General features: G+C 44.6%; 1 pseudogene; it reads left to right on the top strand.

The window, feature by feature from the left end:
* The first annotated feature begins 953 nt into the window (after positions 1–953).
* Positions 954–1,071, top strand: LOC126238383 (5S ribosomal RNA; annotated as a pseudogene).
* Positions 1,072–13,106: the final 12,035 nt, after the last annotated feature.

The raw sequence follows: 13,106 nt of genomic DNA, 5'->3' as shown, positions 1-13,106 counted from the left end.
GCGTATCAGGAAGATACGAGTGTTGTGCAAGTAGTAATAGACTGTCAAAGTACTTGTATGTAGGAGGCCCAGGAAGTACAGGAATCAAGAGAATTTAAGTCAACTTTATTTTATTTTTAAAAATAAAGAGTTAACTTAATCTTCAAGTGACTTGTACATATCATTTTGCATTTCTGCCATCGGTTACCGACTGACTCCCACAGTAGCTGACACAACCCACACATTATCAACTGACGCATCGCAAACAGTGCTTGGGGTCAAGCTACCTAATCAGATTGTGAGGAAAGGGGCACCAGCTACTAGGCCATGAAAAGTAGGCCACATAAAGTGATGGACAAAGAAAAGGTAGCCACATAAAGCAAATTAGATATTTGTGCCGCAAAGGTAATCGCATCCTCATTAAAGAGTGTATTATGAATTTGTGGCAAGAGAAAAGGGACGTTCTGTCCCCGGAAGAGTGGACATATTGCTTTCCCTCAAATGTTAGAGGCAGGTTCCAAACGGTTCAAGCGGAATCCAACACTGAATTTACATACTATGTAACAGGACTTAGTCCGTGCCCTTATTACTACGTAGCATCCAGAGAACAGAGCACTGGTACACCTGAACACATAAAACTGTAATATTCAGTTTATGAGCTCCTGATGTCAGGCAGGCAGCAGCTACAGATAGGAGGTGTTATTTCGCTTGTTTGGTGAAATGATTTGAATCTTCTCACAGACAGCCAAAACAGAACACGCTGACTATGGCAGAAGCACGCGTTGCCCAAGCTAGGATAATCCAAGAGAACGCTTAAAACAAAACTTGCGTGTCACAGCCTTAATTCCTTTCGACCCCATACACTACTCTCTTTATTCGCCAACGCCAATGTATCCTGTAGCGTTTGCCTTTATCAAGAGATGGCTTACTTGGGTCCTGACAGGAAAGAAAATTTAATCGGTAATATTTGGCGGGCCAACGGCCGTGCCGCAGTAGTAACACCGGTTCCCGTCAGATCACCGAAGTGAAGTGCTGTCGGGCTGGGCTAGCATTTGGATGGGTGACCATCCGGTCTGCCGAGCGCTGTTGGCAAGCGGGGTGCACTCAGCCCTTGTGAGGCAAAGTGATGAGCTACTTGATTGAGAAGTGGCGGTTCCGGTCTCGGAAACTGACATACGGCCGGGAGAGCGGTGTGCTGACCACATGCCCCTCCATATCCGCATCCAGTGACGCCTATGGAGTGAGGATGACACGGCGGACGGTCGGTACCGATGGGACTTCATGGCCTGTTCGGAAGGAGTTTAGTTTTTTTAATATTTGGCGGACGTTACACAACCCGAATCACTCACACTATCGTGACATTCCGTTTCACTCAATATTACCGTTTGTAGTTTCATGTCGATTGCTCCAATTGTTGTCCAGTTTATAAGGCATTAGGAAATTGAAGAAATCATGATGTTTTATTATCACCTACTTTGGTTTCGTTGATTCAATATTTGGTCACGCTGTGTCTCAAAAATGCATTCATCTGTTCCAAGTTACATTAGCGTGATCTACGACCGGTATCTTAAGACAGCCCTTTAGCAGGAGAGACGGAAATAAATTCGAAGCACAATGTTTTATCTGCAGCCAATATTGCGACGACGTTAACACAGCGGTGGACTAACGATCGCCGCACAAGTCCCGCACTCGGCGTATTTTCGTTCGTTCCTTTCCTTTTTTGGCCGCCCTCTTCGTACCGACTCCCTTCACTTCTTCGCGCCGGGTGTAAAAGTTGCAGGCTGGCCAGCGAACAAGCGGCCAGCCTCGTTAGGGGAGAGATTCACACTGGCGTTGTTATATATGAGTGTTATTACTCGCGGCCAAGTATGCAGACGACAGCGCCCTCCCCGAACTTGGGAGGCCAAAAACAGAGGCAAGCAACGCCGCCGCCGCCGGCCAGCGCCGCCCGCGCCCCCCGCCCTCCGCTACAACTTTTTAATTAAGGCGAGGGAATGAGTTAAAGAAGCATTCCACACATTGTTGTGCCCCTCGGCCCGCCTCGGCTCGCCTCGCCTCCGCCAGAGCCCGGCCGCTGCCGCGGTCGCCGCCGCCACCGACCCAGAAAAATAATATTGCAGTAACGGCGGCGGCGGCGGCGGCGGCAGCGGCAGCAGCAGCGGTCCGAGCACGGAGCCCTGCGGAACCGGCCAAGGAGCCGCAAATCGCACCGCGGCTGGCCGCGGATCCGACTGCGGCCTCTGGTTTTGCAACCATCGTGGAGTGATTTGACGCCTTCTGTTTTTTACTCCAGGCGGTAAACACAGCGTATCCAATATTGTCACCAGTGAAACGAAAACACCTTGCCGTTCGTAAGTGGCTCCCTAATGCTGATGGCTTATGATTAGTTCCGTCTCTACGGCCACAGTTCTTCCCTTGACGTGTGATGCTGTCTTCTTTCCCTTTCTGTTTCATACTAATACACTACTGTAGAAATGTTGGAACACATGAGGCAATACTGACCCTACGACTTATCTTGGAAGAAAGATTAAGGAATGGGAAACCTACGTTTCTAGAATTTGTAGACTTAGAGAAAGCTTTTCATAATGTTGATTGGAATACTCTCTTTCAAATTCTGAAGGTGGCAGGGGTAAAATACAGAGAGCGAAGGGCTATTTACAATTTGTACAGAAAGCAGATGGCAGTTATAAGAGTCGAGGGGTATGAAAGGGAATCAGTGGTTGGGTAGGGAGTGAGACAGGGTTGTAGCCTATCCCAGATGTTATTCAATCTGTATATAGAGCAAGCAATAAAGGAAACAAAAGAAAAGTTCGGAGTGGGTATTAAAAGCCATGGAGAAGAAATAAAAACTTTGAGGTTCGCCAGTGACATTGTAATTGTGTCAGAGACAGCAAAGGACTTGGAAGACCAGTTGAACGGAATGGACAGTCTCTTGAAACGAGAGCATAAGATGAACATCAACAAAAGCAAACCGAAGATAATGGAATGTAGTCGAATTAAGTCGGGTGATGCTGAGGGAATTAAATTAGGAAATGAGCCATTTAAAGTAGTAAAGGAGTTTTGCTATTTGGGGAACAAAATAACTGATGATGGTCGAAGTAGAGAGGATATAAAATGCAGACTGGCAATGGCAAAGAAAGCGTTTCTGAAGAAGAAAAATTTGTTAACATCGATTATAGATTTGAATGTCAGGAAGTCGCTCCAGAAAGTATTTGTATGGAGTGTAGCCATGTATGGAAGTGAAACGTGGACGAGAAATAGCTTAGACAAGAAGAGAATAGAAGCTTTCGAAATGTGGTGCTACAGAAGAATGCTGAAGATTAGATGGGTAGATCACATAACTAATGAGGAGGTATTGAATAAAAATGGGGAGAAGAGGAGTTTGTGGCACAACTTGACAAAAAGAAGGGACCGTTTAGTAGGACATGTTCTGGGGCATCAAGGGATCACAAATTTAGCATTGGAGGGCAGCGTGGAGGGTAAAAATCGTAGAGGGAGACCAAGAGATGAGTACACTAAGCAGATTCAGAAGGATGTAGGTTGCAGTAGGTACTGGGAGATGAAGAAGCTTGCACAGGATAGAGTAGCATGGAGAGCTGCATCAAACCAGTCTTAAGACTGAAGACCACAACAACAACAACTACACAACTATGTGGAAAAAGTTCCAAAGAACAAGATATGTTAAAAGTTGTGGCTCGTTTTCATTTACAGGTTACTATCCCTTGCTGTAGGGGCTGTAATTTTGATATTTTTCCTAAACCAGCAAGTTAAAACGGAGGCCACTAATTCCACCACATCAAGTGGATTTAGTGCTCACGTACTCACACTAGGCCGTGAACACTTCCCAGTTTATCGGTGGGGGATACTAGAATATTATTATTACTATTATCGGTACCATGCGTGCAATGATCGTGCCAGACGCGCGATATTGATTCTTTAACCTATCATTAAAGGCGCGAGACCTGCACGACCTTGTAGCAACCGTTATAGTTCTTGAGGCGTAGCGCCGTATAACGATCCTGCCTTGGAGGCGGTTAAGTGGCAGATGTGTCTCACAGCTGGATAGTGACAGATGGTGACGCGAGACTGGACGCGCACGTAGTTTATGTATCAGTCGATAGAGGACAATATTGGATAGGTGTACTGTGATTTTAGTTTCGATTGTGCCCACTAGAGTGCACGAAAGTAGTAGAATGTTTTTCATAAACTGTTCTAGTATTTTCTTAAAGTGTTATTATGTTTTTTTGTGTAGGAAAAATGTTATAAATTTGTTTTAGCAGTATGAATGATGCGTGAGTGTGGTTTAAGGTTAGTATGAAGATAATTCAGTAATTAAAACTTCCGGTCTAAGAGGCCGTGGTCCAATAGTAGAAATACTTCTCCCTGACGTTTCGTTGCCAGCTGCGAGCAACATCATCTGAGGTGAGTCTACGACTGGCTGCTAGGCCGTGGAGTTCATGTTTATATAGAGCGTGTAGAGGGCGCCACCACACGTCACGTGTTGTCAACAGTAAAACTATCTCTGGCTGGCGTCATTACTCTCGATCGAAGGTAATCGATTGTCACATCTTTGGTACAAAGTCGATCGCCAAATCTTATCTAACTTCAAGCCTTCTTCTTTCCTGTTAAAATTATTGCGGTGTTTAAAAATCTCTACAGCCTCTCTATATATACGGGCATAATAATGCGATGTCTTAGCTATGTACGATACATACGATGCACGTATGTATAGAGAGGCTGTAGAGATTGTTTAACGAGTTATGTAGTAGGATTTAGTGTGGGAACATGTCGAAGAAGTATGGATATGGACAAAGGGGATTTTTGTAGAACAGATTTGTAAAGTAAGTTTATGGTAAAGAGAAAGTTAATTCAGGTATAAATAACAACAGTAAACAATTTTATGCATAAGTAAAACTTCAGCATATTAGATAATTACGTCGGTAAAAAGTGCAGTCGTTAGGTTTACTATTTTGCGATTGGTTATTGATGAAAAGCGCGGATTGACGCGAGAGAATGTTGTTTTGCTATTGGCTGTTGAGTAAACTGACCAATGGTAAAGCAATATTCTTCGCGCGCCTTTCTCTGCTGGAAAAGAAGACTTAGAGTATTCTAAAGAAGAGTGGAAGCCTAGCCATGAAAGAGATCGGACGTGTGCAGTAGTAGTTCCGATGAAAATAATGAGTTGCCGGATCTAGCAGTGTTTCATACATCAAAAGTGTTGGAAAGGGACGGCATAATTAATCCGATGTGTGTGTAGAAATTTCGGAATTTTTAAGTGAATTTTGTGACGAGAAAAGACATATGTTCCGCGCGGCGTATTGAGCAGTTCGGTGGCTAAAAACTGTGACTGCATTAGGTACCGACAGAATTTAATATTTGGCGAGCATTATCGATTTAAAACTTTCAGTATTTTTGTAGCTATTACGTTTTCGGGAAATGCAACGCCATAAACTTGCTAACGTGAGTGAAAGGGATTGTGAGTGACTGTGTTAAGACCAGCACGGGCTTGGCAGTGATACTTGTTCACCTAAGTTTCAGAATATATTAATTGATGACAAAATTACCAACCTTTCATTTCGTGTTTCTCCCAAAATGTAGATTAGTGACTTTAATTGCAGCCTGGTTCACGTCGAAGTACAGTAGGTTTCACTCGGCTTTCCTACTGATGATTTGCTGAGACAATGTTCACAGGTAGGTGCAGTTTCTTCGTAAACTGACGGAAAGAACCGCGCCGCCGCATTCTGTATTATTCTACTGTGACACTAAGGGTGATTTCACGTAAGGAAAGGAAGAATGTAAGGATTAAAGGACACTTTTAATCATAATTGAATATTGAACAATTATACAATCAAATGGGGTGGGAGGAGAAAGAATTGAGTTCAGCAGCCTGCCCCAACGTATGTTCATAATAAGCCACGATAGCAGGAGAAAAGCAATTTTAGGTACGATCGCCGTATTATCAACTGGATTTCGATTTACTAAAGGAAGGGGTTGCACACAAGCAACGACCACCACCAGGAATCAGCCAAAGACTACGAAAAATGCTACTGGGGGTGAATCGCTAGGTAGCCTCCTGTACCAGCAAGACGCGAAACTATTCATACAGGCGATACTAGATAACTTAGGCTCGCGGTCCGAATACGTTAACGAAACATGAAGGGGCACCAGGCACTTACCACGTAGCATAGGACAAAGGGCACAAGGTTTCAAGCTAGGAAGACCTAAATTCTGAGTCAAATTTTGCACGGGAGGACTGAAAGAGCTATTGCCAGACGAAGTGGAAAAATGAGCATGAAAGCATACACTTTAGTGCCGAACTGCAAGCTACTGTGACTAACCAACACATCGTGCACATTATGCCCAACTCTACAAGGAAAATCTACAGTCTTATAACCTGGAAAAATTGCGTAAACAGTAATTTAAGGAACGCACATCAGTAAAATGACCTATAAGGTTCCCTCTCGGCCGCAGGGCGCGAAGCTACAATGCACGTCGGCGCTCATGCTTACCGAAACTCCATACTTCTGGAAGAAGCACCTCCAGTATCAGGCACGGTCACACTAGAACTGACTTACTGCCCCTTTGTCCACTATCCATCCGCGGAGGGCTGTTGGCGCTTACCCGCGAAAAACGGGCACGCACCTGAACTGGCCAATCAGAGGGCCGGAATCTCACAGGGAGGCGATCTCGTGGCGTTAAAACCGAGCAGAAACAGCAGTTACAAGGTTGGTAAGGCAGCTTGGGGAACTGAGAGCAGGAGAAACTTTGGCCACTACTGAACGTTCAAACGACACCACGTGCTATCCTGGCGATCGGAAAAAGGATGGGAAACGGGAAGCCATCATGGCTGCTAGGAAGACTGCTGTCCTCGCCCATAAATAAAGAAAATTCCTAGCGTCAAGCTCCTCTCACAGACCAGTGTGAGACAAACTGTAAACATCATCAAATAAATTAGGCAACCCATATAAATTATTAACAGGGCCTGAATTATTATATTACCGAATACCAGAATGCTGGGTTTATAAATATGAAATACGAGCAATGAATGGTGAATGAAGTGCAATGTGATCACACTGAAGTTTATTGCACCAATTAGAGACATGACGCTACACAAATGATTAGCATCACAAATCTGTAGATGCACGGTGGCTGTTTAAATTCAGTACAGAATAGTGCCACCACGTGCTGCAATCAGAGCCTGAATATGCTGCTGGTGAATAGCCCGCCACATGGTTTGTAGGTGCGTGAACAAAGCGCCAACTGTGGCTGCAAGAGGACTTGAAAGAACAAGTTGCCGACGAAAGACTTGTTCGATAGGTATGTCAGGCGAACGGGCAGGCCAGAGAGGCAGTGGTTGTGATATCAACGTTCGGTACCACACATGTTACACTTGTTAAGGATTGCGAGTCGAGACCAGCGCGGCTAGCACCGCTCCACGGTTTGCAACAAGTCTCTAGCGTGTGCTCGGCCACTCTTGCTCGGGACGTCAAGTATGAAAGTAGTAAAACCTTCAGCTGATAGGAAGAAACCTCTAACAAGGCGTTTAGTTAAAGTATGGCCTATACATGCCTCTATAGCTCTCTGTTTGTAATTATATTCATCCTGACTATGAAGACAACTGTACCACCAGTTATGTACAATATACACTACAGGTCATTAAAATAGCTACACCACGAAGATGACGTGCTACAGACGCGATATTTAACCGACAGAAAGAAGATGCTGTGATATACAAATTATTAGTTTTTCAGAGTATTCACACAAGGTTGGCGCCGGTTGCGGCACCCACAACGTGCTGATGTGAGGAAAGTTTTGAACCGATTTCTCATACACAAACATCAGTTGACCGACGTTGCCTGGTGAAACGTTGTTGTGATGCCTCGTGTAAGGAGGAGAAATGCGTACCATCACGTTTCCGACTTTGATAAGGTTGGATTGTAGCCTATTGCGATTGCGGTCTATCGTATCACACCATTACTCCTAGCGTTGGTCGAGATCCAATGACTGTTAGCAGAATATGAAATCGGTGGGTTCAGGAGGGTAATACGGAACGCCGTGCTGGATCCCAACGGCTTCGTATCACTAGCAGTCGAGACTGCAGGCATCTTATCCGCATGGCTGTAACGGATCGTGCAGCCACGTCTCGATCCCTGAGTCAACAGATGGGGACGTTTGCAAGACAAGAACCATCTGCACGAACAGTTCGACGACGTTTGCAGCAGCATGGACTATCAGTTCGGAGACCATTGTTGCGGTTATCCTTGCACTACATCACAGACAGGAGCGCCTGCGGCGGTGTACTGAACGACGAACCTGGGTGTACGAATGGCAAAACGTCATTTTTTCGGATGAATCCTGGTTCTGTTTACAGCATCATAATGGTCGCATCCGTGTTTGGCGACATCGCGGTGGACGCACATTGGAAGCGTGTATTCGTCATCGCCATACTGGCGTATCACCCAGCGTGATGGTATGGGGTGCCATTGGTCACACGTCTCGGTCACTTCTTGTTCGCATTGAGGGCACTTTGAACAGTGGACGTTACATTTCAGATGTGTTATGACCAGTGGCTCTACCCTTCATTCAATCCCTGCGAAACCCTACATTTCCGGAGGATAACGCACGACCGCATGTTGCATGTCCTGTAAGGGCCTTTCTGGATACAGAAAATGTTGGACTGCTGCCCTGGCCAGCAAATTCTCTAGATCTCTCACCAATTGATGGCGGTGTCATGGCGGCTGCAGTGTAACACGTGTTAAGTTCGGCTCGCGAAATTTAGTTAAATTCGAAGGTGTTCTCGCAGGTGGTGTTGTCTAGTACAAGTGGAAATCGTGTAAACAACAGTGTCCTGTGCAGTAGTGCTATTGTTTTTTCTGTGCTCCGCCAATATCTTCGAGAAAATGGTAAACAGAAGAGTCAACAGCAGCGCGTCCAGCAGCGGGGAAGCAGCAGGTGCGGCGGGCCCGCTCTTGGCGGAAGGTGCGGCCGCGGCTCCCGGTATAGCGGAGCTGGTCCGCTCTGAGGTAAACGCTGCGCTTCGCGATAAAAACAATCTCGATCTGATAGCAGGCACTATATCAGATACTGTAACGGCAGCAGTATTGGCCAAAATGCGTGAAACTGTTGAGGCCAATACTGCCGAAATTACAGCACTAAAAAAGTCTGTGTCTGAATACGAGAAAAAGGCACGAGAGTTGGAAGTGAAACTATCTGCCGCAACTGACGAACTAGAACAGTACCAAAGGCGAAATAGTCTACGACTGTTTGGAGTAGTAGAAAATAAGGAAGAAGACACGGACAACCTGCTTATACAGGTTGCGCGTGAAAAATTAGGCGTTGAAGTGAACAAGGCAGACATTGACAGGAGCCATCGGGTGAGACGAAAACTACCAGGTGCCACCAAACCTCGTCCAATAATAATTAAATTTATCTCGTACCGAAAAAGGGCAGAGATCTTTACCCAGAAGAAGAAGTTAGCAAGGACAGGGCTTACAATAAGGGAAGATCTGACACACGAACGGCTAAAGATTTGAAACAGTGCCATATCCCATTTCGGTCTGCAGAATGTGTGGACTCAGGATGGCAGAGTAATCATTAAGACAGCAGCTGGAAAGAAGACAGTCACAAACATGACAGAACTGAATAGTATTAAGTGAAGCTACTCGAGCCAAAAGTGCAAACTTAACACCATTTGCAAATTGTAACAGCCCTATACTCAGATATAGTCTTGTAATTTTATTAATTTTGTAATTATACCCATATTTGTACCTTCAAATAATTGTTTTTGTAACTGTATTAACTTTCACTATTTTTTTGTGTCTGTAGCTCTAACCATTACTTAATTTTAGTTACTGCTAATACTTTTTTTCATTTTCTCAGTTTATTCTCTTCCGTTCTGAATTAGTTCTATTGCAATTATTAGTCTCTCCATTAGTTCATTAATCACCCATCTCTTCGGTTTAAATTGTTCATAACAAAAATCACTATCAGTATCACTTTAGCAAATTTCAATCTAATTGTAGCTTCCTACGATAATCACTACCAGTATCACTTTAGAAAATTTCAATTTAATGCTGGCAGCATCGGCCTCTTAAATCACTCCCTTTTCCCTTATTTCCACCCTAAGCTGTTTCAAATACGCTAATTACATTTCTCCTCTTACGACAGAGGATACACAGTGACACACAGCCGTCACTATTTTGGTCATATTCTCCTTGCACCGAATACCACTAATCCATTTTCTATACTCCCGCAACCTCAGGAAATCTCTAGCAGTCGCCTTTCTTTCGGCACTCGCGGTGTCACAAACAGGGCGCGCAAAATCTCGGACACCCCTGTGTTATGTCACTTGGCGGAAGCAGCGGCCAGTGCCCCTCGCGGCAGGTAGTGCCTAACAAAGGGACAAACCAGTCTGCCACCCTACTCCAGGCTGCTCAGCGGAACGCGTCAGAGCTTTTAGCAGCTCACTGCAACATCCAGTCTTTACCTGCACATTACGAAGAACTTAGCCTCCTCTTCAACCAACTAAACTACCACGTAATCCTCTTATCCGAAATGTGGTTGAAACCACACATATCCTCTGCATCTCTTCATCTCCCAGGGTACACATTTCTTAGGGCAGACAGATCAAAAAAGCGAGGTGGCGGGGTCGGCGCGTATATACGAACAGATCTCAAAGCGAAAGTCTTATGTACGTCAAATCCTGCTGAAGAAAAAGAGGCTGAATTCATGTTCATTGAAATAAATATACAAAGTCGGAAATTCTTGACTGGCGTCGTGTACAAACCGCCAAAAATAAGCTCAATGAGTTCCTTCCAGTCGGAATTACATTCACTTCAGTGTCAATACGAACATGTCATCGTAATGGGTGACTTGAACATCGACCTGCTAAGAGACACTCCCTCCACAATAAACCTAAGAAGACTGTTTAGTTGCAATAGCATGAACATTCTTCCATTACAACCTACACACCATACGGCGCACAGTCATACTCTTATAGACGTAATCGCAACGAAACAGACTGACAAAGTAAGAGATGTTGGTCAAACATCGGCCCCTGACCTCTCAGCACATGATGTAATATTCCTGGCCTACTCTGTGCAGCCCCCAAGGATCAAATCGCGTTACATAACTTGTAGGAACATGAAACGTATTGGACGCTCTAACAGCCGATTGCTCAGAAATCTCATGGCATCAAATAATCAGAAAACCCACAATCGACGGCAAAATTAATGAACTTGGTGATAAACTCACTGCCCTCTATGACAAACATGCACCTGTGCGCACAATCCGTGTAAGAAAATCTCCTGCTCCATGGCTGACAGCTGAATTACGTCAAATGATGACTAATAGGGATGCTGCCCACAGGCGTTTCAAGGCAGATCCGAAACCCGAGCGTTTCGAAGAATATAGAAAGCTACGGAACAGAGTGAAACATGCATTCGCAATGCTAAAATCAGGCACGCTCGCTCCCTTGTATGCAGCGATCTGACGCCCACGACTCTATGGAAGAATCTCCGTAGCTTGGGGGTCGGAAAGGCAAAATCGGAAACTACTTTTCATGTGTCAGCTAACGAATTAAATGATTTCTTCTCTGCACCTCTGAATACCAGCACAGCTGATAATTACCGTCCACAAGAATCCCCAAACAGGATAACGAACAACGATACCTTCCATCTAAAACATGTAACAACAAATACGGCAAGAAAAGCAATAATGAGAATCTCTTCTGATGCAATAGGCAACGACAGTATCGGTATAACCATGATTAAGAATGTTGCCGATATCTTAGTACCTGTCTTAACTGACATATTTAATTTTTCCCTCGTGAACGGAATATATCCCACTGCATGGAAAAGAATCCTAATTCGACCCATCCCTAAGATCGAGAACCCGCAACTGCCTAGTGATTACCGACCAATTAGCATACTGCCTGCTGTTTCCAAAGCACTTGAATATATTGTTCATGACCAAATCACTGAACACTTGCATGAATTCAGCCTATATGACAAATTTCAATCCGGTTTCCGTAAACATCACAGCACAAACACTGCTCTAATTAAAGTAACTGATGACCTGAAATATGCCATCGACAATCGAAAGGCAACAATATTGACGCTACTGGACTTCAGCAAAGCTTTTGACACTGTTAACTTTGACATATTGCTCAGAAAAATGCAACAGCTTAATTTCTCTGATACTGCAATGAGATGGTTTGAAAGCTACTTAAAAGACAGACAGCAATGTGTTGTCTGCGTAAATGAAAAATCTTCCTGGAAACATGTTTCCTTGGGAGTGCCACAAGGATCAGTCTTAGGACCACTTTTGTTTTCTTTATATGTAAACGGTATTTCGTCGGTTCTGTCCTCCTGTAAATATCATTTCTATGCCGACGACCTCCAGCTCTACCTAAGCATCAGACCTGAAGATGTAAACACTGCAATCGCTCAGATGAATGATGATCTGTCTTCAGTAGTGACCTGGGCGAAAAACCTGGGGCTTAAACTAAATACAAAAAAGACGCAAGTAATCTTAATAGCCCATCAGAAATTAATAAGTTCAGATTTCCGCGAACGGCTACCTCCTATTCTGCTCGACGGTACTCCAATACCATATCAGAAAACAGTGAAGAACTTGGGTGTAACTTTGGATGAGCATCTCAACTGGGCGGAGAATACAGTCGCAGTGTGCCGAAAGACGTCTGCTTGTCTCTATGCTCTCAAAAAGTTTCGGAACATATTTCCACAGGACTTGAAACGCCAGCTCGTGCAAGCACTCGTTCTACCTAACCTCCACTATTGTGATGTGGTTCAACAAGGCATGAGTAGTGAAAACAAAAGACGGCTAGAGCTAACCATGAATGCCTGTGTGCGTTACACCTGCAACATTCGCCGATACGATCATGTTAGTGCTTCATACTACGAGCTAGGGTGGCTGCGGCCGGACAAATTGCGTGACTACCACACTTTATGTCTACTCCACCGACTCCTCGTCGCGCAAGCACCGCAGTACCTTGCTTCAGAGATTAAAAACCTGTCATGTCATCATAATCGAAACACGAGGTCACTCTTATTTGGTATCCTAACTGTGCCCACGCACAAAACAAAAACTTTTGCAAACTCCTTCTC

Source organism: Schistocerca nitens, chromosome 2 (assembly GCF_023898315.1).
Source record: "Schistocerca nitens isolate TAMUIC-IGC-003100 chromosome 2, iqSchNite1.1, whole genome shotgun sequence".
Lineage (NCBI taxonomy): Eukaryota > Metazoa > Arthropoda > Insecta > Orthoptera > Acrididae > Schistocerca > Schistocerca nitens.
The sequence above is the reverse complement of the archived record's forward strand: the minus strand, read 5'-3'. Positions and strand labels throughout refer to the sequence as shown.